The sequence below is a fragment of the Anomaloglossus baeobatrachus genome, chromosome 11 (genome assembly GCF_048569485.1).
Source record: "Anomaloglossus baeobatrachus isolate aAnoBae1 chromosome 11, aAnoBae1.hap1, whole genome shotgun sequence".
Lineage (NCBI taxonomy): Eukaryota > Metazoa > Chordata > Amphibia > Anura > Aromobatidae > Anomaloglossus > Anomaloglossus baeobatrachus.
In genome coordinates, this window is record NC_134363.1 from 189435402 (window position 1) to 189460129 (window position 24728).

The window sequence follows — 24728 nt, forward strand, 5'->3', positions numbered from 1 at the left end:
CCCCTCTGATTTATTTCCGGACCCCATCGCAACACCAGCCCCTTGGGTCTATTTCGGGACCCCATTGCGGAACCAGCCCCTCTGGTCTATTTCCGGACCCGGTCGCGGCACCAGCCCCTCTGGTCTATTCCCGGACCCGGTCGCGGCACCAACTCCTCTGGTCTATTTCCGGACCCTGTAGCGGCACCAGCCCCTCTGGTCTATTTCCGGACCCTGTAGCGGCACCAGCCCCTCTGGTCTATTTCCGGACCCGGTCGCGGCACCAGCTCCTCTGGTCTATTTCCGGACCCTGTAGCGGCACCAGCCCCTCTGGTCTATTTCCGGACCCTGTAGCGGCACCAGCCCCTCTGGTCTATTTCCAGACCCTGTAGCGGCACCAGCCCCTCTGGTCTATTTCCGGACCCGGTCGCGGCACCACTCCTTGTTTTATCCTCCAGTCTTCATTCCTCACACAATAGTGAGCTTTGCGGCTGCCGTTTTCTGACTTTCGGTGACGCCGCGCTCCCTCACCCATTTTATTTTCATGGCAAAAAAAAGAAATTTTCGTACAGAAATTCACAATTTTGGTCACAGAGCGATTGCCATAAACTACCAAAATGTATACAAGCTGAGGGCAGGTGTCTTCACGGTACAAGCAGTGCGTAGCCACAAAGCCTGTCTGCGCCGTACACCGGCCGATCTGCATGGCACAGCCCGCCGATATAACCGCTATAATATAAGCGGATTGGCTGTTAATTTACAAAAGCAATCCGCTTTTTTCCTTGGACAGCGCCCCCCTGGCTGCAGGTTGTGGCTGGTATTGCAGTCAAGGTCCAATGAAGTGAAGAGGGTGGAGATGTAATACCACACCCGGCCTGCAGACAGGGATGGCGCCATTCCTGCTTTAGCATGCTATTATGGAGCGCTGCCGGTACAATGGCGGCCAGGACTCGGATGGATGGTAGATTACTTTATGGGCCGCGTCTTGTGATACTTATCCGCCCAAGAAGTGTGACTGATGATCCGAGCCGCGATGGCGGACAGATCAATCTGCAGGGTGTGAATCCTCCCCCCCCGGATAATCTCCCCTCTCGCCTGATCCCCCTGACGCTTCCTCCTGTCCCTGTCGGCCGAGCCTTTGTGCCTTTGCCCCCATGGAAGGCATTACAGGTGCGCCGAGCCCCCCGAGTGCCCCCGCTGCTGAGCCCCCCGAGTGCCCCCGCTGCTGAGCCCCCCGAGTGCCCCCGCTGCTGAGCCTCCCGAGTGCCCCCGCTGCTGAGCCCCCCGAGTGCCCCCGCTGCTGAGCCCCCCGAGTGCCCCCGCTGCTGAGCCCCCCCGAGTGCCCCCGCTGCTGAGCCCCCCCGAGTGCCCCCGCTGCTGAGCCCCCCCGAGTGCCCCCGCTGCTGAGCCCCCCCGAGTGCCCCCGCTGCTGAGCCCCCCCGGGTGCTCCCGCTGCTGAGCCCCCCGAGAGCCCCCGCTGCCGAGCCCCCCCGAGTACCCCTGCTGCTGAGCCCCCCGAGTGCTCCTGCTGCTGAGCCCCCCCGAGTACCCCCGCTGCTGAGCCACCCGCTGCTGAGCCCCCGCGAGTACCCCCGCTGCTGAGCCCCCCGACTGGCCCCGTTGCTGAGCCCCCTGCTGCTGAGCCCCCCGAGTGCCCCCGCTGCTGAGCCCCCCCGAGTGCCCCTGCTGCTGAGCCCCCCCGAGTGCCCCTGCTGCTGAGTCCCCCGAGTGCCCCCGCTGCTGAGCCCCCCCGAGTGCCCCCGCTGCTGAGCCCCCCCGAGTGCCCCCGCTGCTGAGCCCCCCGAGTGCCCCCGCTGCTGAGCCCCCCGAGTGCCCCCGCTGCTGAGCCCCCCGAGTGCCCCCGCTGCTGAGCCCCCCGAGTGCCCCCGCTGCTGAGCCCCCCGAGTGCCCCCGCTGCTGAGTCCCGCGGGTGCCCCCGCTGCTGAGTCCCCCGAGTGCCCCCGCTGCTGAGTCCCCCGAGTGTCCCCGCTGCTGAGTCCCCCGAGTGCCCCCGCTGCTGAGTCCCCCGAGTGCCCCCGCTGCTGAGTCCCCCGAGTGCCCCCGCTGCTGAGCCCCCCCGAGTGCCCCCGCTGCTGAGCCCCCCCGAGTGCCCCCGCTGCTGAGCCCCCCCGAGTGCCCCCGCTGCTGAGCCCCCCCGAGTGCCCCCGCTGCTGAGCCCCCCCGAGTGCCCCCGCTGCTGAGCCCCCCGAGTGCCCCCGCTGCTGAGCCCCCCGAGTGCCCCCGCTGCTGAGCCCCCCGAGTGCCCCCGCTGCTGAGCTCCCCGAGTGCCCCCGCTGCTGAGCCTCCCGAGTGCCCCCGCTGCTCAGCCCCCCCGAGTGCCCCCGCTGCTCAGCCCCCCGAGTGCCCCCGCTGCTCAGCCCCCCGAGTGCCCCCGCTGCTCAGCCCCCCGAGTGCCCCCGCTGCTCAGCCCCCCGAGTGCCCCCGCTGCTCAGCCCCCCGAGTGCCCCCGCTGCTCAGCCCCCCGCGCCGCCGCTAGGTTGTGTCCGGGTGGGAGAGAGAGAGAGGAATGTGCCGTTCTGCGGCTTCACGCTGATCGCTCGCCATTGGATTCGACAAGAAAATAGAAAAACCAATCACGTCCGACTTTCCCTTTCACGTCCTAGCAACAAGCCTCTGCCCCCCCCTCTGCAAGCCGACACCTGGGTGATGACATCATGAGGCATGGAGCCTGCGCTCCCTCATCCCTCCACTGTCTGCAGCGAGGTTATCTGAGGTGTCGCAGTCTGTAGTCTTAAAGCGACAGAGCGACTGCAAATCTGCAGCTGCAACCAAGCAGCCTCCCCCGCCCCCACTGTGCTGCCTGTGAAGGGGTAACGTGCTGCAGGTTGTGGATGCAGCGCTCCGTCTCTCCTCCGCTCCATCTCTTCTCCGTTACGTCTCTCCCCCGCTCCGTCTCTCCCCCGCTCCGTCTCTCCCCCGCTCCGTCTCTCCCCCGCTCCGTCTCTCCCCCGCTCAGTCTCTCCCCCGCTCAGTCTCTCCCCCGCTCAGTCTCTCCCCCGCTCAGTCTCTCCCCCGCTCCGTCTCTCCTCCGCTCCGTCTCCCCTCCACATCCCCCGCTCCGTCTCTCTCCGTCTCTCTCCCCCGCTCCGTCTCTCTCCCCCGCTCCGTCTCTCTCCGTCTCTCTCCCCCGCTCCGTCTCTCTCCCCCGCTCCGTCTCTCTCCCCCGCTCCGTCTCTCTCCCCCGCCCCGTCTCTCTCCCCCGCCCCGTCTCTCTCCCCCGCCCCGTCTCTCTCCCCCGCCCCGTCTCTCTCCCCCGCCCCGTCTCTCTCCCCCGCCCCGTCTCTCTCCCCCGCTCCGTCTCTCTCCCCCGCTCCGTCTCTCTCCCCCGCTCCGTCTCTCTCCCCCGCTCCGTCTCTCTCCCCCGCTCCGTCTCTCTCCCCCGCTCCGTCTCTCTCCCCCGCTCCGTCTCTCTCCCCCGCTCCGTCTCTCTCCCCCGCTCCGTCTCTCTCCCCCGCTCCGTCTCTCTCCCCCGCTCCGTCTCTCTCCCCCGCTCCGTCTCTCTCCCCCGCTCCGTCTCTCTCCCCCGCTCCGTCTCTCTCCCCCGCTCCGTCTCTCTCCCCCGCTCCGTCTCTCTCCCCCGCTCCGTCTCTCTCCCCCGCTCCGACTCTCTCCCCCGCTCCGTCTCTCTCCCCCGCTCCGTCTCTCTCCCCCGCTCCGTCTCTCTCCCCCGCTCCGTCTCTCTCCCCCGCTCCGACTCTCTCCCCCGCTCCGTCTCCGCCCCGTCTCTCCCTCCCCTCCGCCCCGTCTCTCCCTCCCCTCCGCCCCATCTCTCCTCTCCTCCCCTCCGCCCCGTCTCTCCCTCCGCCCCGTTTCTCCCTCCCCTCCGCCCCGTCTCTCCCTCCCCTCCGCCCCGTCTCTCCCTCCCCTCCGCCCCGTCTCTCCTCTCCTCCCCTCCGCCCCGTCTCTCCCTCCCCTCCGCCCCGTCTCTCCCTCCCCTCCGCCCCGTCTCTCCTCTCCTCCCCTCCGCCCCGTCTCTCCTCTCCTCCCCTCCGCCCCGTCTCTCCTCCCCTCCGCTCCGTCTCTCCCTCCCCTCCGCCCCGTCTCTCCCTCCCCTCCGCCCCGTCTCTCCTCTCCTCCCCTCCGCCCCGTCTCTCCCTCCCCTCCGCCCCGTCTCTCCCTCCCCTCCGCCCCGTCTCTCCCTCCCCTCCGCCCCGTCTCTCCTCTCCTCCCCTCCGTCTCTCCTCCGCTCCGTCTCTCCTCCCCTCCGCCCCGTCTCTCCCTTCGCTCCGCCATCCTCCGCTCCGTGCATCCCTTTCTGCGCTGAATTGCTCCGTTCCTGCATTTTGTGAGCGGCAGGGTTCAGTTGGACCCGGATCAGTGACCACAGTTTGGAATGAATTGCTGGAGAATAATCGTGTGGATCCGGCCGCAGCAGAGGAGCGGATCGTTCCCCGATTATCATCGATTCGGAGGAGTGAGGGGAGCGCGGTGTTAACCACTTATGTGCCAGATAACGTTCAAGAAGATAAAAAACCAAAATTCTTTCCACAATTTACAAATATTACGTAAATATCTGAGCGAATCACCGAGTAATAAATGAGATTTCTTATGTCTTTGTCTTTTAGATGTTTTTTTTCTTTACCTTTTTTTTTTATCTATTTTCTTCTTTCTTGTAGGTTCAGATCTGAGTCTCACTCCCCCCGTGCCTCTCGTTTTCCCCCCCGTGCCTCTCGTTTTCCCCCCCGTGCCTCTCGTTTTCCCCCCCGTGCCTCTCGTTTTCCCCCCCGTGCCTCTCGTTTTCCCCCCCGTGCCTCTCGTTTTCCCCCCGTGCCTCTCGTTTTCCCCCCCGTGCCTCTCGTTTTCCCCCCCTTGCCTCTCGTTTCCCCCCCCCTTGCCTCTCGTTCCCCCCCCCGTGCCTCTCGTTTTCCCCCCGTGCCTCTCGTTTCCCCCCCCGTGCCTCTCGTTTTCCCCCCCGTGCCTCTCGTTTTCCCCCCCGTGCCTCTCGTTTTCCCCCCCGTGCCTCTCGTTTTCCCCCCGTGCCTCTCGTTTTCCCCCCGTGCCTCTCGTTTTCCCCCCGTGCCTCTCGTTTTCCCCTCGTGCCTCTCGTTTTCCCCCCGTGCCTCTCGTTTTCCCTCCCGTGCCTCTCGTTTCCCCCCGTGCCTCTTGTTTCCCCCCCGTGCCTCTCGTTTTCCCCCCGTGCCTCTCGTTTCCCCCCCCGTGCCTCTCGTTCCCCCCCCCCCGTGCCTCTCGTTTCCCCCCCCGTGCCTCTCGTTTCTCCCCCCCCGTGCCTCTCGTTTCCCCCCCCCCGTGCCTCTTGTTTCCCCCCACGGGGCCTCTCGTTTTCCCCCCCGTGCCTCTCGTTTTCCCCCCCGTGCCTCTCGTTTTCCCCCCGTGCCTCTCGTTCCCCCCCCCCGTGCCTCTCGTTCCCCCCCCCGTGCCTCTCGTTCCCCCCATCCCCGTGCCTCTCGTTCCCCCCCCGTGCCTCTCGTTTCCCCCCCCGTGCCTCTCGTTTTCCCCCGTGCCTCTCGTTTCCCCCCCCCGTGCCTCTCGTTTTCCCCCGTGCCTCTCGTTTCCGCGGAAGCGGCTCCAGATCAGGGGAGTTTCCAGGTTATCGGACTCTTAGGAGAAATCATTAAGACAATCGGATTATTGGGCAGATCGGTCGCCACGGACAGACGCCCTGTATAAGGGGCAATCATTGGCGCTACTCCGCTTTATGACTGGTCTGAGCTGTAGTATATGGAGTATGATGGACTGGGGGAGATGATCACGGCTGGGGCCGGTCTGAGCTGTAGTGTATGGAGTATGGACCGGGGGAGATGAGCACTGCTGGGGCCAGTCTGAGCTGTAGTATATGGAGTATGGACCGGGGGAGATGATCACTGCTGGGACTGGTCTGAGCTGTAGTATATGGAGTATGGACCGGGGGAGATGATCACTGCTGGGACCGGTCTGAGCTGTAGTATATGGAGTATGGACCGGGGGTGATGATCATTGCTGGGACCGGTCTGAGCTGTAGTGTATGGAGTATGGACCGGGGTTGATGATTACTGCTGGGGCCGGTCTGAGCTGTAGTATATGGAGTATGGACCGGGGGAGATGATCACTGCTGGGACCGGTCTGAGCTGTAGTATATGGAGTATGGACCGGGGTTGATGATTACTGCTGGGGCCGGTCTGAGCTGTAGTGTATGGAGTATGGACCGGGGGAGATGATCACTGCTGGGACCGGTCTGAGCTGTAGTGTATGGAGTATGGACCGGGGTTGATGATTACTGCTGGGGCCGGTCTGAGCTGTAGTATAAGGAGTATGGACCGGGGGAGATGAGCACTGCTGAGGCTGGTGCAGCAGGTGGAGCAGACCTCACTGCAGCAGTCACATCTGCCCCCGCCGCTCTCAGCCGGGGTCACTTCTAGCAGAATCGCTGCGGTATTTTCCGGGCAGTTATTTATCGTCTGTGTTTACTGCAAATTTACACACAAAAAGTACGAAAAAGAAAATGCCGCAATCCAATGACGTGTTCTGCTGCAGACACCTGAAGAAAAAAAGCAGCAGGAAAAAAGAGAGACCTGGGAAGATGGCGACACCGGATTCATCTGCCGGAGCTGGGCCCAATGATAGGAAAACTGCCTCCAAATAAGGGACCAAATTAGCCAAATAACTGCCAAAAACCCGCAGAGCTGCGGACAGTAAAATGTTCATTGATGATCCTCTATAGAAACCTGTGCATCTCCAGCTGGTGAAGAACTACAACTCCCATCATGCCCAGATAGGCCGGGGAGCACTTCTGTATCCTGGCAGAGATCTGTAGTAAGGGCTACCGCTGTGTGTGTGTGTGTGTGTGTGTGTGTGTGTGTGTGTGTGTGTGTGTATGTTTAGAGGTGTGTTGATGATATATAGCTGTATACTGTACAGTGCGGGTCATAAGTTTAGCTACACCCAATCATGTAATGGTTTTTCATATGCTTATGAGAATGTGCACAATGTAGATTCAGACTGAAGTCGGCAAAACCACAAAAGTAGCAGCACATGTGGAAGCGGGGGTACAGAAACCCTTGTGGCACAGCCCAGAATATCGCACCCCTCGGATATCTCCTGGTGCCCCCCTCTTACATTGATGACGGTTTATACCCTCTTTGCTTCTCTCGTGAACCTGGAATGCCTCCAATGATCAGGTCGCCTCCTCCAGACAGGATTTTTGGAATCTCCGGCCTTCAGAAAGTGTTGGTGACCACCAACTGTTTTGCAGGTGCAGTGTCAGTGCGCGGCCTATTACTATTCAAAGCAAGAATATGGCAAAAAAACACAACTAAAAAGAACCACAGATCATCATTACTGTAAAACACAAAAGTAAATAAAGGCCCCGTCACACACAGAGATAAATCTTTGGCAGATCTGTGGTTGCAGTGAAATCATGGACATATTGTTCCATTTGTACACAGCCACAAACCTGGCACTGATTGTCCACAATTTCACTGCAACCACAGATTTATCTCTGTGTGTGACAGGGCCTTTAGTCTGCAAAATTGCTAGGTCTTTGAAGGTTTGTAGTCATGAAAATCATTAATCGCTATAATGAAACTGAAGAAGACCTCCTCAGGAAAGGAAGACAAAATTACTTCTGCTGCAGAGGATAAGTTCATCAACTCTACAAGCATGATAAAATGCAAAGTGACAAACTTGTATAGCAGCCCTTGTAAAAGATGCACAGACCTCAGGTAGCCTCTCAGCCTCAGCGGTGCAGGAGAGAGGCGGCCACTATAGGTGAATTGCTGCGGAGAGAATCGGGGGGGGGGGGGGGATATAAAGCTGTCATCAGTGTTACAGGCGCACCCGGAGGAAGCTGAGGTGTAACATATTTTGATACATGTCACGTATTCCTTTACCTCTTGTTTCCATATATGTTCCTTAATAGTTTTGTGGTTTTGTTGCCTTCAGTCTGAATCTACAAGTGCACATGCCAGTAAGGAAAAGAAAAAACAATACACGAATAAGGCTGCTCCTGTCTTCATTCCACTGAGGCTACAGATAGTAACTAGTCCGTGAAGAGAAACTGCAATTTCATGGAATTATCCTGTAATACTCCTGGCGACCACCGGGGGGAGCACAATCCAGACACCTCATCATTGCGCTGGGGACAATTTATACAAGTGCAATAATGGATTGTATAGAATCTATGCTATAGATGATATGATTATATCAGTGCGGACAGATCATGTCTATAAGACCTGCACTCTACCCAGAATTAATTGTATACATACATTAGTTTGCAATTATGCACAGACCCTTACCTACACCCTGCATTAAGCTCCAGAGCTGCACTCACTAGGGATGAGTGGACCCATGGAAGTTCAGATTCGCCGGGTCCGGCCGGACATTAGATAAAAGTTCCCTTCAGGACCTGAACTTCACCCCAGACCCCCAAATAAGTCCATGGAGGCCCAAACGTCTGTGCTGTAAAATGGTCGTGCTAAGGGCGAGGGGCTGCAAAAGGGACCAAAAGGGAGCGAAGTCCTCTGCAAACAAATGCGGATAGGGAATATTTATTTATTTATTTATTTATTTTATAAATAACGAGGGCTAGTGTCTATTTTTGATAACCAATGCAGGTAAAGGAGCCAACTATGGGCTGCATCCCCCAGCGGTCTGCTTTATCTTATCTGGATATCAAAAACAGAGGGGATCCCACACCATTTAATTTTTAATTATTTTAATTAATTATTATAATTATAATAATAAAGTATTACCCACCACACCAAGGCAATCGGCAAGAGACGAACAGAGTGTCAGAATTGGAGCATCTTACATCCTTTATTATACTCCAGAGCTGCGCTCACTATTCTGCTGGTGCAGTCACTGTGCACATATATTACATTACTGATCCTGAGTTACCTCCTGTATTATACTCCAGAGCTGCACTCACTATTCTGCTGGTGCAGTCACTGTGTACATACATTACATTACTGATCCTGAGTTACCTCCTGTATTATACTCCAGAGCTGCACTCACTATTCTGCTGGTGCAGTCACTGTGTACATACATTACTGATCCTGAGTTACCTCCTGTATTATCCTCCAGAGCTGCACTCACTATTCTGCTGGTGCAGTCACTATGTACATACATTACATTACTGATCCTGAGTTACCTCCTGTATTATACTCCAGAGCTGCAGTCACTATTCTGCTGGTGCAGTCACTGTGTACATACATTACTGATCCTGAGTTACCTCCTGTATTATACTCCAGAGCTGCACTCACTATTCTGCTGGTGCAGTCACTGTGTATATACATTACTGATCCTGAGTTACCTCCTGTATTATACTCCAGAGCTGCAGTCACTATTCTGCTGGTGCAGTCACTGTGTACATACATTACTGATCCTGAGTTACCTCCTGTATTATACTCCAGAGCTGCACTCACTATTCTGCTGGTGTAGTCACTGTGTACATACATTACATTACTGATCCTGAGTTACCTCCTGTATTATACTCCAGAGCTGCAGTCACTATTCTGCTGGTGCAGTCACTGTGTACATACATTACTGATCCTGAGTTACCTCCTGTATTATACTCCAGAGCTGCACTCACTATTCTGCTGGTGCAGTCACTGTGCACATACATTACATTACTGATCCTGAGTTACCTCCTGTATTATACTCCAGAGCTGCACTCACTATTCTGCTGGTGCAGTCACTGTGTACATACATTACATTACTGATCCTGAGTTACCGCCTGTATTATACTCCAGAGCTGCACTCACTATTCTGCTGGTGCAGTCACTATGTACATACATTACATTACTGATCCTGAGTTACCTCCTGTATTATACTCCAGAGCTGCACTCACTATTCTGCTGCTGCAGTCACTGTGCACATACATTACTGATCCTGAGTTACCTCCTGTATTATACTCCAGAGCTGCACTCGCTATTCTGGGAGATGTTGCGGTTTTCTCGGTTTCATCCTCCGTCCTAGGCCCCGGCGGTCGGTCTCCGGTGACGGAGTCGTTGATGAATGTTCCGCTCACAATATTGACGTTTTCCATCTTGTTCTGTTTATTGACTGTCAGGTTCTCCCACTCTCTGTTGGCAGCCACAGCGGAGACTGCAGCAAACGGAGCGCTGGGAGCGGAGACCCCTCCACTACACGAGGGGGGAAGAGGAGGATTTTGCGGGGACCTGAACATTATCTTTACTACAAAAGTGTATAGACTGTAGTGCTCTCTGTTATCAGCACTTTCATGCCAGAGAGAGGCTGACTGTAGACAGGTAAATGTAGTCTACTGTTCTCTGTTATCAGCTTGGAAAGGCTGAGTGTTATTCATTAATGGGAGGAGTAAACGAAATAAAAATATAAAGCTCATGTCTGGTCGCAGGGGGCGGGGCTGTATATAAGGGGTGCGGCTTCATGTCTGATCATGTCATTATATTAGTGATGTCATCACCGGGGGCGGGGCTGTATATAAGGGGTGTGGTCTCATGTCTGACCATATGTCATTATACCAGTGATGTCATCACCAGAGACGGGGCTGTATATAAGGGGTGTGGCCTCATGTCTGATCACGTCATTATACCAGTGATGTCATCACCGGGGGCGGGGCTGTATATAAGGGGTGTGGCCTCATGTCTGATCATGTCATTATATCAGTGATGTCATCACCGGGGGCGGGGCTGTATATAAGGGGTGTGGCCTCATGTCTGATCATATGTCATTATACCAGTGATCTCATCACCAGGGGCGGGGCTGTATATAAGGGGTGTGGTCTCATGTCTGACCATATGTCATTATACCAGTGATCTCATCACCAGGGGCGGGGCTGTATATAAGGGGTGCGGCTTCATGTCTGATCACGTCATTATACCAGTGATGTCATCACCGGGGGGCGGGGCTGTATATAAGGGGTGTGGCCTCATGTCTGATCACGTCATTATACCAGTGATGTCATCACCGGGGGCGGAGCTGTATATAAGGGGTGCGGCTTCATGTCTGATCATGTCATTATATTAGTGATGTCATCACCGGGGGCGGGGCTGTATATAAGGGGTGTGGCCTAATGTCTGATCACGTCATTATAATCAGTGATGTCATCACCGGGGGCGGGGCTGTATATAAGGTGTGTGGCCTCATGGCTGATCATGTCATTATATCAGTGATGTCATCACCAGGGGCGGGGCTGTATATAAGGTTGTGTGGTCTCATGTCTGACCATATGTCATTATATCAGTGATGTCATCACCGGGGGCGGGGCTGTATATAAGGGGTGCGGCTTCATGTCTGATCACGTCATTATATCATTATTATTATTATTATTGTTTATTTATAGAGCACCATTGATTCCATGGTGCTGTACATGAGGGGGTTACATACAGAATACATGTACACGTTACAATAGACAGACTAGCACAGGGGGAAGAGGGCCCTGCCCTTGCGGGCTTACATCCTAAAGGATTTTGGGGAGGAGACAGTAGGTGGGGTGTAGGTGGGGCGGCAGCTCCGCACGGTGGTGGGGCGGCAGCTCCGCACGGTGGTGGGGCGGCAGCTCCGCACGGTGGTGGGGCGGCAGCTCCGCACGGTGGTGGGGCGGCAGCTCCGCACGGTGGTGGGGCGGCAGCTCCGCACGGTGGTGGGGCGGCAGCTCCGCACGGTGGTGGGGCGGCAGCTCCGCACGGTGGTGAAGCAGTGAGGTCATTGAAGGTTATAGGCATTTCTGAACAGATGAGTCTTTAGGTTCCGTTTGAAGCTTGCGAGTGTAGTAGATAGTCTGACGTGTTGAGGCAGTGAGTTCCAGGAGACTGGGGATGCTCGGGAGAAGTCTTGGAGTCGGTTGCATGAGACATATCAGTGATGTCATCACCGGGGGCGGGGCTGTATATAAGGGGTGCGGCTTCATGTCTGATCACGTCATTATAATCAGTGATGTCATCACCGGGGGCGGGGCTGTATATAAGGGTTGCGGCTTCATGTCTGATCACGTCATTATATCAGTGATGTCATCACCGGGGGCGGGGCTGTATATAAGGGGTGTGGCCTCATGTCTGATCACGTCATTATAATCAGTGATGTCATCCCCGTGGGCGGGGCTGACACCTCACTATATCCAGGCTGGTTGTCAGCAGTAATCCATGATCTCCCTTCTTGTGTTACCATAACAGGTGTAGCTGCTTCTACTGTAGTGTTTGTTAGTCCAGAGCCTCCTGATTCATGAAGGGAATGGCAGGAGTGGAGCCCGGGGATATTCTGGAGGGAGGGCAATGTCTCCGCATTGTCCGGCGTTGTCAGTGTCGGGGCCGCTACAACAAGGCGCAGTACAAAAGCCGAGGAATGGGATTAGCGGGATCATCTCACGAGAGAGAATCCGAGGAGAGAAACAATCCACGAATTACGTGTAATCAGATCCAGATTATATCAGCGGCGTCTGCGGGGACGAGTCACCCCCGGAATAATGCGGCATCGCCCCAACACAGAATACGGGGAACACTGCACCCCCCCATCCCTCCCGCTACAGCACGAGCAGCCTCCATCTGCACCGGAGCCCAAAATAACCGGGTGTGAGACCTGGAGCTTAGAGCTATGGCCACCGACAGGGGAAAGGCCACACAGGCAGCACATTTACCAATGGGCACCGAGAGCAGAGACTCTGCAGAGCTCCAGTGTCCTCCATCCACTGCGCGGCCATAATCACCTCCACTGGGAGCGAATGATCCCCCCAAACCAGAACAAAGACCCCCACACAGAGGATTAATGTATGTAATCAGGAAACATCCAGGGAACAATGTACAAGAAGCAACACCGGGAACAGAGGGGAACGACATCTACACACCCGAGACTCACACAGGAATATAACTATAATACTGCCCCTATGTACAAGAATATAACTACTATAATACTGCCCCCTATGTACAAGAATATAACTACTATAATACTGCTCCTATGTACAAGAATATAACTACTATAATACTGCCCCTATATACAAGAATATATCTACTATAATACTGCCCCTATATACAAGAATATAACTACTATAATACTTCCCCCTATATACAAGAATATAACTACTATAATACTGCCCTCTATGTACAATAATATATCTACTATAATACTGCCCCTATGTACAAGAATATAACTACTATAATACTTCCCCCATATACAAGATTATAACTACTATAATACTGCCCTCTATGTACAAGATTATAACTACTATTATACTGCCCTCTATGTACAAGAATATAACTACTATAATACTGCCCTCTATGTACAAGAATATAACTGCTATAATACTGCCCCTATGTACAAGAATATAACTACTATAATACTGCCCCTATGTACAAGAATATAACTACTATAATACTGCCCCTATGTACAAGAATATAACTACTATAATACTGCCCCCTATGTACAAGAATATATCTACTATAATACTCCCCTATGTACAAGAATATAACTACTATAATACTGCCCCTATGTACAAGAATATATCTACTATAATACTGCCCCTATGTACAAGAATATAACTACTATAATACTGCTTCCTATGTACAAGAATATAACTACTATAATACTGCCCCCTATATACAAGAATATAACTACTATAATACTGCCCCTATATACAAGAATATAACTACTATAATACTGCCCCCTATATACAAGAATATAACTACTATAATACTGCTCCTATATACAAGAATATATCTACTATAATACTGCTCCTATGTACAAGAATATAACTACTATAATACTGCCCCTGTGTACAAGAATATAACTGCTATAATACTGCCCCTATATACAAGAATATAACTGCTATAATACTGCCCCTATATACAAGAATATAACTACTATAACACTGCCCCTATGTACAAGAATATAACTACTATAATACTGCCCCCTATATACAAGAATATAACTACTATAACACTGCCCCTATATACAAGAATATAACTACTATAATACTGCCCCCTATATACAAGAATATAACTACTATAATACTGCTCCTATATACAAGAATATATCTACTATAATACTGCTCCTATGTACAAGAATATAACTACTATAATACTGCCCCTATATACAAGAATATAACTACTAAAATACTGCCCCTATGTACAAGAATATAACTACTATAATACTGCCCCTATGTACAAGAATATAACTACTATAATACTGCCCCTATGTACAAGAATATAACTACTATAATACTGCCCCATATGTACAAGAATATACAGTTAGGTCCAGAAATCTTTGGCCAGTGACACAATTTTGGCGAGTTGGGCTCTGCATGCCACCACATTGGATGTGAAATGAAACCTCTACAACAGAATTCAAGTGCAGATTGTAACGTTTAATTTGAAGGTTTGAACAAAAATATCTGATAGAAATTGTAGGAATTGTCACATTTCTTTACAAACACTCCACATTTTAGGAGGTCAAAAGTAATTGGACAAATAAACCAAACCCAAACAAAATATTTTTATTTTCAATATTTTGTTGCGAATCCTTTGGAGGCAATCACTGCCTTAAGTCTGGAACCCATGGACATCACCAAACGCTGGGTTTCCTCCTTCTTAATGCTTTGCCAGGCCTTTACAGCCGCAGCCTTCAGGTCTTGCTTGTTTGTGGGTCTTTCCGTCTTAAGTCTGGATTTGAGCAAGTGAAATGCATGCTCAATTGGGTTAAGATCTGGTGATTGACTTGGCCATTGCAGAATGTTCCACTTTTTTGCACTCATGAACTCCTGGGTAGCTTTGGCTGTATGCTTGGGGTCATTGTCCATCTGTACTATGAAGCGCCGTCCGATCAACTTTGCGGCATTTGGCTGAATCTGGGCTGAAAGTATATCCCGGTACACTTCAGAATTCATCCGGCTACTCTTGTCTCCTGTTATGTCATCAATAAACACAAGTGACCCAGTGCCATTGAAAGCCATGCATGCCCATGCCATCACGTTGCCTCCACCATGTTTTACAGAGGATGTGGTGTGCCTTGGATCATGTGCCGTTCCCTTTCTTCTCCAAACTTTTTTCTTCCCATCATTCTGGTACAGGTTGATCTTTGTCTCATCTGTCCATAGAATACTTTTCCAGAACTGAGCTGGCTTCATGAGGTGTTTTTCAGCAAATGTAACTCTGGCCTGTCTATTTTTGGAATTGATGAATGGTTTGCATCTAGATGTGAACCCTTTGTATTTACTTTCATGGAGTCTTCTCTTTACTGTTGACTTAGAGACAGATACACCTACTTCACTGAGAGTGTTCTGGACTTCAGTTGATGTTGTGAACGGGTTCTTCTTCACCAAAGAAAGTATGCGGCGATCATCCACCACTGTTGTCATCCGTGGACGCCCAGGCCTTTTTGAGTCCCCAAGCTCACCAGTCAATTCCTTTTTTATCAGAATGTACCCGACTGTTGATTTTGCTACTCCAAGCATGTCTGCTATCTCTCTGATGGATTTTTTCTTTTTTTTCAGCCTCAGGATGTTCTGCTTCACCTGAATTGAGAGTTCCTTAGACCGCATGTTGTCTGGTCACAGCAACAGCTTCCAAATGCAAAACCACACACCTGTAATCAACCCCAGACCTTTTAACTACTTCATTGATTACAGGTTAACGAGGGAGACGCCTTCAGAGTTAATTGCAGCCCTTAGAGTCCCTTGTCCAATTACTTTTGGTCCCTTGAAAAAGAGGAGGCTATGCATTACAGAGCTATGATTCCTAAACCCTTTCTCCGATTTGGATGTGAAAACTCTCATATTGCAGCTGGGAGTGTGCACTTTCAGCTCATATTATATATATATAATTGTATTTCTGAACATGTTTTTGTAAACAGCTAAAATAACAAAACTTGTGTCACTGTCCAAATATTTTTGGCCCTGACTGTAACTACAATGTTACTGCCCCTATGTACAAGAATATAACTACTATAATACTGCTCCTATAAACAAGAATATAACTACTATAATACTGCTCCTATATACAAGAATATAACTACTATAATACTGCCCCTATGTACAAGAATATAACTACTATAATACTGCCCCCTATATACAAGAATATAACTACTATAATACTGCCCCCTATATACAAGAATATAACTACTATAATACTGCCCCCTATATACAAGAATATAACTACTATAATACTGCCCCCTATATACAAGAATATAACTACTATAATACTGCCCCCTATATACAAGAATATAACTACTATAATACTGCCCCCTATGTACAAGAATATATCTACTATAATCCTGCCCCTATGTACAAGAATATAACTACTATAATACTGCTCCTATAAACAAGAATATAACTACTATAATACTGCTCCTATATACAAGAATATAACTACTATAATACTGCCCCTATGTACAAGAATATAACTACTATAATACTGCCCCCTATATACAAGAATATAACTACTATAATACTGCCCCCTATATACAAGAATATAACTACTATAATACTGCCCCCTATATACAAGAATATAACTACTATAATACTGCCCCCTATATACAAGAATATAACTACTACGGTATAATACTGCCCCCTATATACAAGAATATAACTACTATAATACTGCCCCCTATGTACAAGAATATATCTACTATAATCCTGCCCCTATGTACAAGAATATAACTACTATAATACTGCCCCCTATATACAAGAATATAACTACTATAATACTGCCCCCTATGTACAAGAATATATCTACTATAATCCTGCCCCTATATACAAGAATATAACTACTATAATACTGCCCCTATGTACAAGAATATATCTACTATAATCCTGCCCCTATGTGCAAGAATATAACTACTATAATACTGCTCCTATGAACAAGAATACATCTACTATAATCCTGCCCCTATGTGCAAGAATATAACTACTATAATACTGCCCCTATATACAAGAATATAACTACTATAATACTGCTCCTATATACAAGAATATAACTACTATAATACTGTCCCTATGTACAAGAATATAACTACTATAATACTGCCCCTATGTAGAAGAATATAACTGGTATAATACTGCCATTTATGAAGTAGAGCGCATTGTGTCTGGAGTTGACGTTACGTCAGGGATTGTAGGGGCTGGCATCTTTGCTGGGTGATACGCTGTATCCTCCGCACTTTGTGCCGTATCCTTTGGGCTGCTCTTCACATTACATGCAGTGCGGACACCTGTGAGATGCGGGTATAATGGCGGCATTATTCGGGCTGTTGGCGCCGCGTTCCTGGGAACAGCCGCTGTCATTGTATCTTCACATCAAAACCTTCTCCTGCTCAGAAAAGAAGGGGCCGGGGTTGAGTTACAGCCGCCACCAGGGGGAGCATCACACTGTGTCCTGCGCCTCCAGCACAGCATGGATTGTGCGGGGTAGAGATGGCGGAGCGGGCCGAGAACCATCCCCGACAACTGACAACCGGCACCCGGCAACCCGAGAGGAAGACATCGCTACCTACAGCGCATAGTAATCACAGGCCAGCAGCTTCACCGCCAATATCCCAGAATGCAACTCAGGATCAGTAATGTAATGTATGTACACAGTGACTGTACCAGCAGAATAGTGAGTGCAGCTCTGGAGCATAATACAGGATGTAACTCAGGATTAGTCATGTAATGTATGTACACAGTGACTGCACCAGCAGAATAGTGAGTGCAGCTCTGGAGTATAATACAGGAGATAACTCAGGATCAGTAATGTATGTACACAGTGACTGCACCAGCAGAATAGTGAGTGCAGCTCTGGGGTATAATACAGGAGATAACTCAGGATCAGTAATGTATGTACACAGTGACTGCACCAGCAGAATAGTGAGTGCAGCTCTGGAGTATAATACAGGAGGTAACTCAGGATCAGTAATGTAATGTATGTACACAGTGACTGTACCAGCAGAATAGTGAGTGCAGCTCTGGAGCATAATACAGGATGTAACTCAGGATTAGTCATGTAATGTATGTACACAGTGACTGCACCAGCAGAATAGTGAGTGCAGCTCTGGAGTATAATACAGGAGGTAACTCAGGATCAGTAATGTAATGTATGTACACAGTGACTGTACCAGCAGAATAGTGAGTGCAGCTCTGGAGTATAATACAGGACGTAACTCAGGATCAGTAATGTAATGTATGTACACAGTGACTGCACCAGCAGAATAGTGAGTGCAGCTCTGGAGTATAATACAGGAGGTAACTCAGGATCAGTAATGTAATGTATGTACACAGTGACTGCACCAGCAGAATAGTGAGTGCAGCTCTAAGGTATAATACAGGACGTAACTCAGGATCAGTAATGTAATGTATGTACACAGTGACTGCACCAGCAGAATAGTGAGCGCAGCTCTGGGGTATAATACAGGACGTAACTCAGATCAGTAATGTATGTACACAGTGACTGCACCAGCAGAATAGTGAGTGCAGCTCTGGAGTATAATACAGGAGGTAACTCAGGATCAGTAATGTAATGTATGTACACAGTGACTGCACCAGCAGAATAGTGAGTGCAGCTCTGGAGTATAATACAGGAGGTAACTCAGGATCAGTAGTGTATGTACACAGTGACTGCACCAGCAGAATAGTGAGTGCAGCTCTGGAGTATAATACAGGAGGTAACTCAGGATCAGTAGTGTATGTACACAGTGACTGCACCAGCAGAATAGTGAGTGCAGCTCTGGGGTATAATACAGGAGGTAATTCAGGATCAGTAATGTATGTACACAGTGACTGCACCAGCAGAATAGTGAGTGCAGCTCTGGAGTATAATACAGGAGGTAACTCAGGATCAGTAGTGTATATACACAGCGACTGCACCAGCAGAATAGTGAGTGCAACTCTGGAGTATAATACAGGAGGTAACTCAGGATCAGTAGTGTATGTACACAGTGACTGCACCAGCAGAATAGTGAGTGCAGCTCTGGGGTATAATACAGGAGGTAACTCAGGATCAGTAATGTAATGTATGTACACAGTGACTGCACCAGCAGAATAGTGAGCGCAGCTCTGGGGTATAATACAGGACGTAACTCAGATCAGTAATGTAATGTATGTACACAGTGACTGCACCAGCAGAATAGTGAGTGCAGCTCTGGAGTATAATACAGGAGGTAACTCAGGATCAGTAATGTAATGTATGTACACAGTGACTGCACCAGCAGAATAGTGAGTGCAGCTCTGGAGTATAATACAGGAGGTAACTCAGGATCAGTAGTGTATGTACACAGTGACTGCACCAGCAGAATAGTGAGTGCAGCTCTGGAGTATAATACAGGAGGTAACTCAGGATCAGTAGTGTATGTACACAGTGACTGCACCAGCAGAATAGTGAGTGCAGCTCTGGGGTATAATACAGGAGGTAATTCAGGATCAGTAATGTATGTACACAGTGACTGCACCAGCAGAATAGTGAGTGCAGCTCTGGAGTATAATACAGGAGGTAACTCAGGATCAGTAGTGTATATACACAGCGACTGCACCAGCAGAATAGTGAGTGCAACTCTGGAGTATAATACAGGAGGTAACTCAGGATCAGTAGTGTATGTACACAGTGACTGCACCAGCAGAATAGTGAGTGCAGCTCTGGGGTATAATACAGGAGGTAACTCAGGATCAGTAATGTAATGTATGTACACAGTGACTGCACCAGCAGAATAGTGAGTGCAGCTCTGGGGTATAATACAGGAGATAACTCAGGATCAGTAATGTATGTACACAGTGACTGCACCAGCAGAATAGTGAGTGCAGCTCTGGAGTATAATACAGGAGGTAACTCCGGATCAGTCATGTATGTGCACAGTCTGTGTATTGTGGGCCGGTTCTGTTCTGGTCCGGTCGCTCATTTATCTTCTATGTGATAATATCTTGGGATGTGACTTTTCAGCGCTGATTTCAGGGCTCGTGGTAACAGATCTCCTCCGCATTGTCTCTATGGAGACGTTGTGTGTCCCATTATCTCCGGCTTCGCTGCTTCTCGGCGGAATCTTCAGGCTCCAATGAATTTGCTGTAAGTTACTTTGATTCTAATTAAAAAAAAGCTAATTAAAAAGTTCCTGTTTAGAATCATCCAGAGAAAAAAGCGACAGCTGCAGACGTCACCTGGTGAGGGGATACATAGGGGTGATCCCCCCCCTCCCGCCCGCCCTCGCCCCCGCCCAGGGGAAGGACCCCAGTCATGGGCAACATCTCAGCTAGAGCCACATGGGTGTGTAAACTTCTGCAAGATTCATATTCTCTGTCCCAGCTCCGCTCCTTACAATAAGACACACCCAGGTTTACACAGCATAAAATAGACAAAAAACATTTTTCCCATTAAAACGCCCCTGACTGTATAAAGGGGAGAGGGGTCATTATTACTAAATTTAAGTGTACTAGGGTAGAAATAAATCTATTGTTAGTGTCTTTCTGCAGTGTATATATTATACACACAGCTCTGCTACATGCCCATAGACATACACAGCTCTGCTACATGCTGTAAAGCCAAACAAAGCTCTGCAACACGCAGACTACATGCACATATAGGAACACAGCCCCACAATAGGCACATTTCCTTACACACTATACATTACCTCATCTTGCAGTTCCTGATCGGTGCAGAGCAGGAGAGGAGCCGCTGGGACCTGCACGGAGGCTGCAGCAGCTGAACAGCTACAGGACCTTCCAGTTCACCGGTCATGTGATCAGGCACATGATTAGTCACATGACCTGGAAGGTCCTTCACCTTCTCAGCCTCGGTTCTGGTCCGATAAGTTTCCTGTTCTTCTCTGCACCGATCACATTGATCAATGCAGAGCAGAAAGAGAGAGGGCAGCTCTGAGGCCCGGGCCCCTCATCGCCCTGACAGCAGCCCCGCACCCTGGGGTCCGGTGAGCAGAGGAATGAAAGGGGAGGGGCCCTGGCTGTCAGCGCCCCCCCCCCCCCCCCTTCGGCTTGTGCTCAGGGGCCCCTTACAGGAGTCACGGTTGTAATGCCCCGATGGTGGCCCTGCCCTTGGAAACATTAGAAGCCGCCATGGGACGATCCTCAGATCTTACACATTTTTTTCAAGTTACAAAATGTAAACTTTGACTTAACCCTTTCATGTTTTGGATTCGCTGCTGATCCCCGAATGTGAATATTTAGAAAGTAAAATCTGAATTGTGACAATTTTAGAAGCCCCTGATGTAAAACAAATGATTTTTTGGATCCTTTAATTATGGGAGAAATGTACAATGGGCACTGGCTGCCCCCCAGTACAAACAACGAGGGGCATTCACCAGTAACCTGCATATTGGGAGGAGAGGGCGGCTGTAATTTCAGGAGATTGCTTTAATTAAAGAGGAGTCTCAATAGTTTCCTTGTTTATGTCCGAAACCTTATCACATAGTAAGAAATTCACTGATCTTCCATCACACAAGGAGAACACAAGCGAGTAAGACAGGTGAGGGGCGCAAGAGAAGGAAGAAAGAAAGAGGAGAGGACGAGAAAAGGAAGATGTGAGGAGGACGGGAAGAGAGGAAGAAGAAAGGGGCCGAGGAAGGTGGAATATAGGAAAATGAGCAAGAAGGAGGATAGAAGAGAAGAAAAAAGGAGTGGATAGAAGGAAGACCGAAAAGAAGAGAAGAAAGGAACAGGGGAGGAAAAAGAGCAAGAGAAGGAAAAAAGAAAGAGAAGAGGAAGAAAAGGAAGATGTGAGGAGGACGGGAAGAGAGGAAGAAGAAAGGGGCCGAGGAAGGTGGAATATAGGAAAATGAACAAAAAGGAGGATAGAAGAAGAGAAGAAAAAAGGAGTGGATAGAAGGAAGACAGAAAAGAGGAGAAGAAAGGAACAGGGGAGGAAAAAGAGCAGGAGAAGGAAAAAAGAAAGAGAAGAGGAAGAAAAGGAAGATGTGAGGAAGACGGGAAGAGAGGAAGAAGAAAAGGGCAGAGGAAGGTGGAATATAGGAAAATGAACAAGAAGGAGGACAGAAGGAAAGAAGAAAAAAGGAGTGGATAGAAGGAAGACAGAAAAGAAGAGAAGAAAGGAACAGGGGAGGAAAAAGAGCAAGAGAAGGAAAAAAGAAAGAGAAGAGGAAGAAAAGGAAGATGTGAGGAGGACGGGAAGAGAGGAAGAAGAAAAGGGCAGAGGAAGGTGGAATATAGGAAAATGAACAAGAAGGAGGATAGAAGAAGAGAAGAAAAAAGGAGTGGATAGAGGAGAAGAAAGGAACAGGGGAGGAAAAAGAGCAAGAGAAGGAAAAAAGAAAGAGAAGAGGAAGAAAAGGAAGATGTGAGGAGGACGGGAAGAGAGGAAGAAGAAAAGGGCAGAGGAAGGTGGAATATAGGAAAATGAACAAGAAGGAGGACAGAAGAAAAGAAGAAAAAAGGAGTGGATAGAGGAGAAGAAAGGAACAGGGGAGGAAAAAGAGCAAGAGAAGGAAAAAAGAAAAAGAGGAAGAAAAGGAAGATATGAGGAGCATGGAAAGAGAGGAAAAAGAAATATAGGAGAGAAGAAGAGGAAAGAAAATGAGCAAAAAGGAAAGAAGAAAAAGGAGTGGATAGAAGGAAGACAGAAAAGAAGAAAGGAACAGGGGAGGAAAAAGAACAAGAGGAAGGAAGGAGAGGATGAAGGAAAGAAAGAAAACAGGATGAGAAAGCAAAATGAAGGGAAAAAGGAGGAAGCAAGAAGAAGGAAAGGGGATGATGAAAGAAGAAAAGGAATGAAGAGGGGTAAGGAAGAAGAAAAGGGCCGAGGAAGGTGGAATAAAGAAGAGGAGAAGAAGAAAGAAAATGAGGAAAGAATATGAGCAAAAAGGAGGACAGAAGGAAAAAAAGACAACAGGAGTGGGCAGAAGGAAGAAAGAAAAGAGGAGAAAGGAACGGGAGGAAAAAGGAAAAAGAGGAAGACGAAGGAAGGAGAGGATGAAGGAAAGATAGAAAAATGAATGAGAAAGCAAAATGAAGGGAAAGGAGGAAGTAAGAAGAAGGAGAAGGGAAGGATGAAAGAAGAAAAGGAATGAAGAGGGGTAAGAAAGAAGAGAAAGAAAAAGCGGCAAAGAAGAAGAAAAAGAGAAGGATGGGATGAACAACAAAGAGAAGGAACGGGGGAAGGTGGTAAAAGAAGAGAAAGAAATACAGTGATGAGGACGCAGGAATATGATTAGGATTGAAGTGAAAACAGCAAAGGAGGAGGACAGAGGAGAGAAGAGGCCGAGAAAGGTGGAAGCATTAGGAGGTGTAAAGGGAGGAGAAAAAGAAAGAAAAATGGAGAGCAAGAGGATACAGAAGAAAGAAAAAATAGAACAGGAGAAAGAAACAAGAGGAAGAGGATATAGACAACATAATGAAGGGGGAGGATGGAAGAAGAGGAGACGGAAGAAACACAACGAATGCAAAGAAAAGGTTATGGCAGATGGAGGATAAAGTATGAGGTTGACCAATCATAAGGCGACAATAATGTACAGAGGAAAGAAAAGCAGACCCTTACTATACTTACAGCACGTTTGTCAGCATGAGACATGTAATAACAGACAGTCTGCTCTCACTGCAGAGCTGAGTGTCATTATATACCTCTCAGCTTTCATCTCATTGTGGTCAGTGTGGGGGAGGGCAATGAAGCAGAGCTGAGCTTTGTCTCACTACAATCAGCTCTGCAGTTGCAGCTCTACGTTCGCAGTGCTGACAGCATGCCTCTATCCTTTGGCCCACAATGAATTTTGTGAGATGAAAGCTAAAGATGTGTTATTAATAGACTTCCCGCCTATTGTAATGGCAATTAGTGCAGCAGGGAGAGAAAACTGTCAGTCATTACATGCCTCACATAGGAGAAAACCTCATCAAAGCTTCACTAGGGGCCATGATCTTCTTTCCCCTGTATTTTCCTGTCTTATAAGTGTTCATATTAATCAAACTTTCCGTATAAGATCACCATTAAATGTCAATAAATATCAAAAAACCTTTAGATAAAAATCCATAAGGACACAATAAATAAAGGAAATGATGATGAAATTGATATTGAGATTTCCTTCTCTCTTGCTCACCTGCTGTTCATCTTGTGTAATGAGACTGGTATATATTTAGGGCATTAGGTCTGTGTACCTTGGTCTTTGTACTTCTACAAGTGCTTCATAAGTGCGCAGAAATATACCAGAAAACAGAAATGTAATTCTATGGAATAACTTCTCCATGGTCATCAGTCATCTATGATATTGACAATCAATCTGTCTCATTCACAGGTATGAACACTGTTCATTTGAATTGACCCTCTGAATTTCCTGCACAGATCCTAATCTACTCTCCTGTTCTGTCTTCACACTTAAAGCTGTTTCTGATATTGTTTTTGCTCCACTCCTCCTCACTCTCCTTCGCTATCCCCAAACCCCAGCACTCTCCAAACAAATATTCATCTCCCCTTCCCTCTTACCTCCCCACCTGTTCTCATCTGCTGACCTGCTCCTAAACCTCAGATCGCTTCTAGTATCGCGCAGACCAGGCCGTCCACTCTCCTTCTCCCACCTGCTCTCCCTTTCTCTACTTCTCCTCACTGCTGGCGACATATCTCCCAATCCTGGACCCCCACAGATGGGACACTCCTCTTTATCACCCCCCTATCGCTCCCCATCTAGTAGTAACTACCGCAACCTCTCCAACATAAAATCCATTCCCCTCTCTGCCACTCCGCAGCCCCCTCTCTCTGGAGCGCTCTGGAATGCCCGTTCCGTCTGTAATAAACTGCACTTCATTCACGACCTCTTTACCTCTAGCAGTCTATCCTTTCTGGCCCTCACCGAAACATGGCTGACACCATCCAACACTGCCTCCCCTGCTGCGCTGTGCTACGGTGGCC

The 24728-nt window shown here is 49.3% G+C and overlaps 1 protein-coding gene across 1 annotated transcript in view; it reads left to right on the forward strand.

Annotated features, from left to right (window-relative positions):
- Positions 1 to 17259: 17259 nt before the first annotated feature.
- LOC142257035 (gastrokine-2-like) overlaps positions 17260 to 24728 on the forward strand; it is a 194969-nt gene continuing 187500 nt past the window's right edge. Inside the window, exon 1 of the mRNA XM_075329090.1 lies at positions 17260 to 17467. The gene's annotated coding sequence lies outside the window, so the exon portion shown is untranslated. The remainder of the gene's footprint in view (positions 17468 to 24728) is intronic.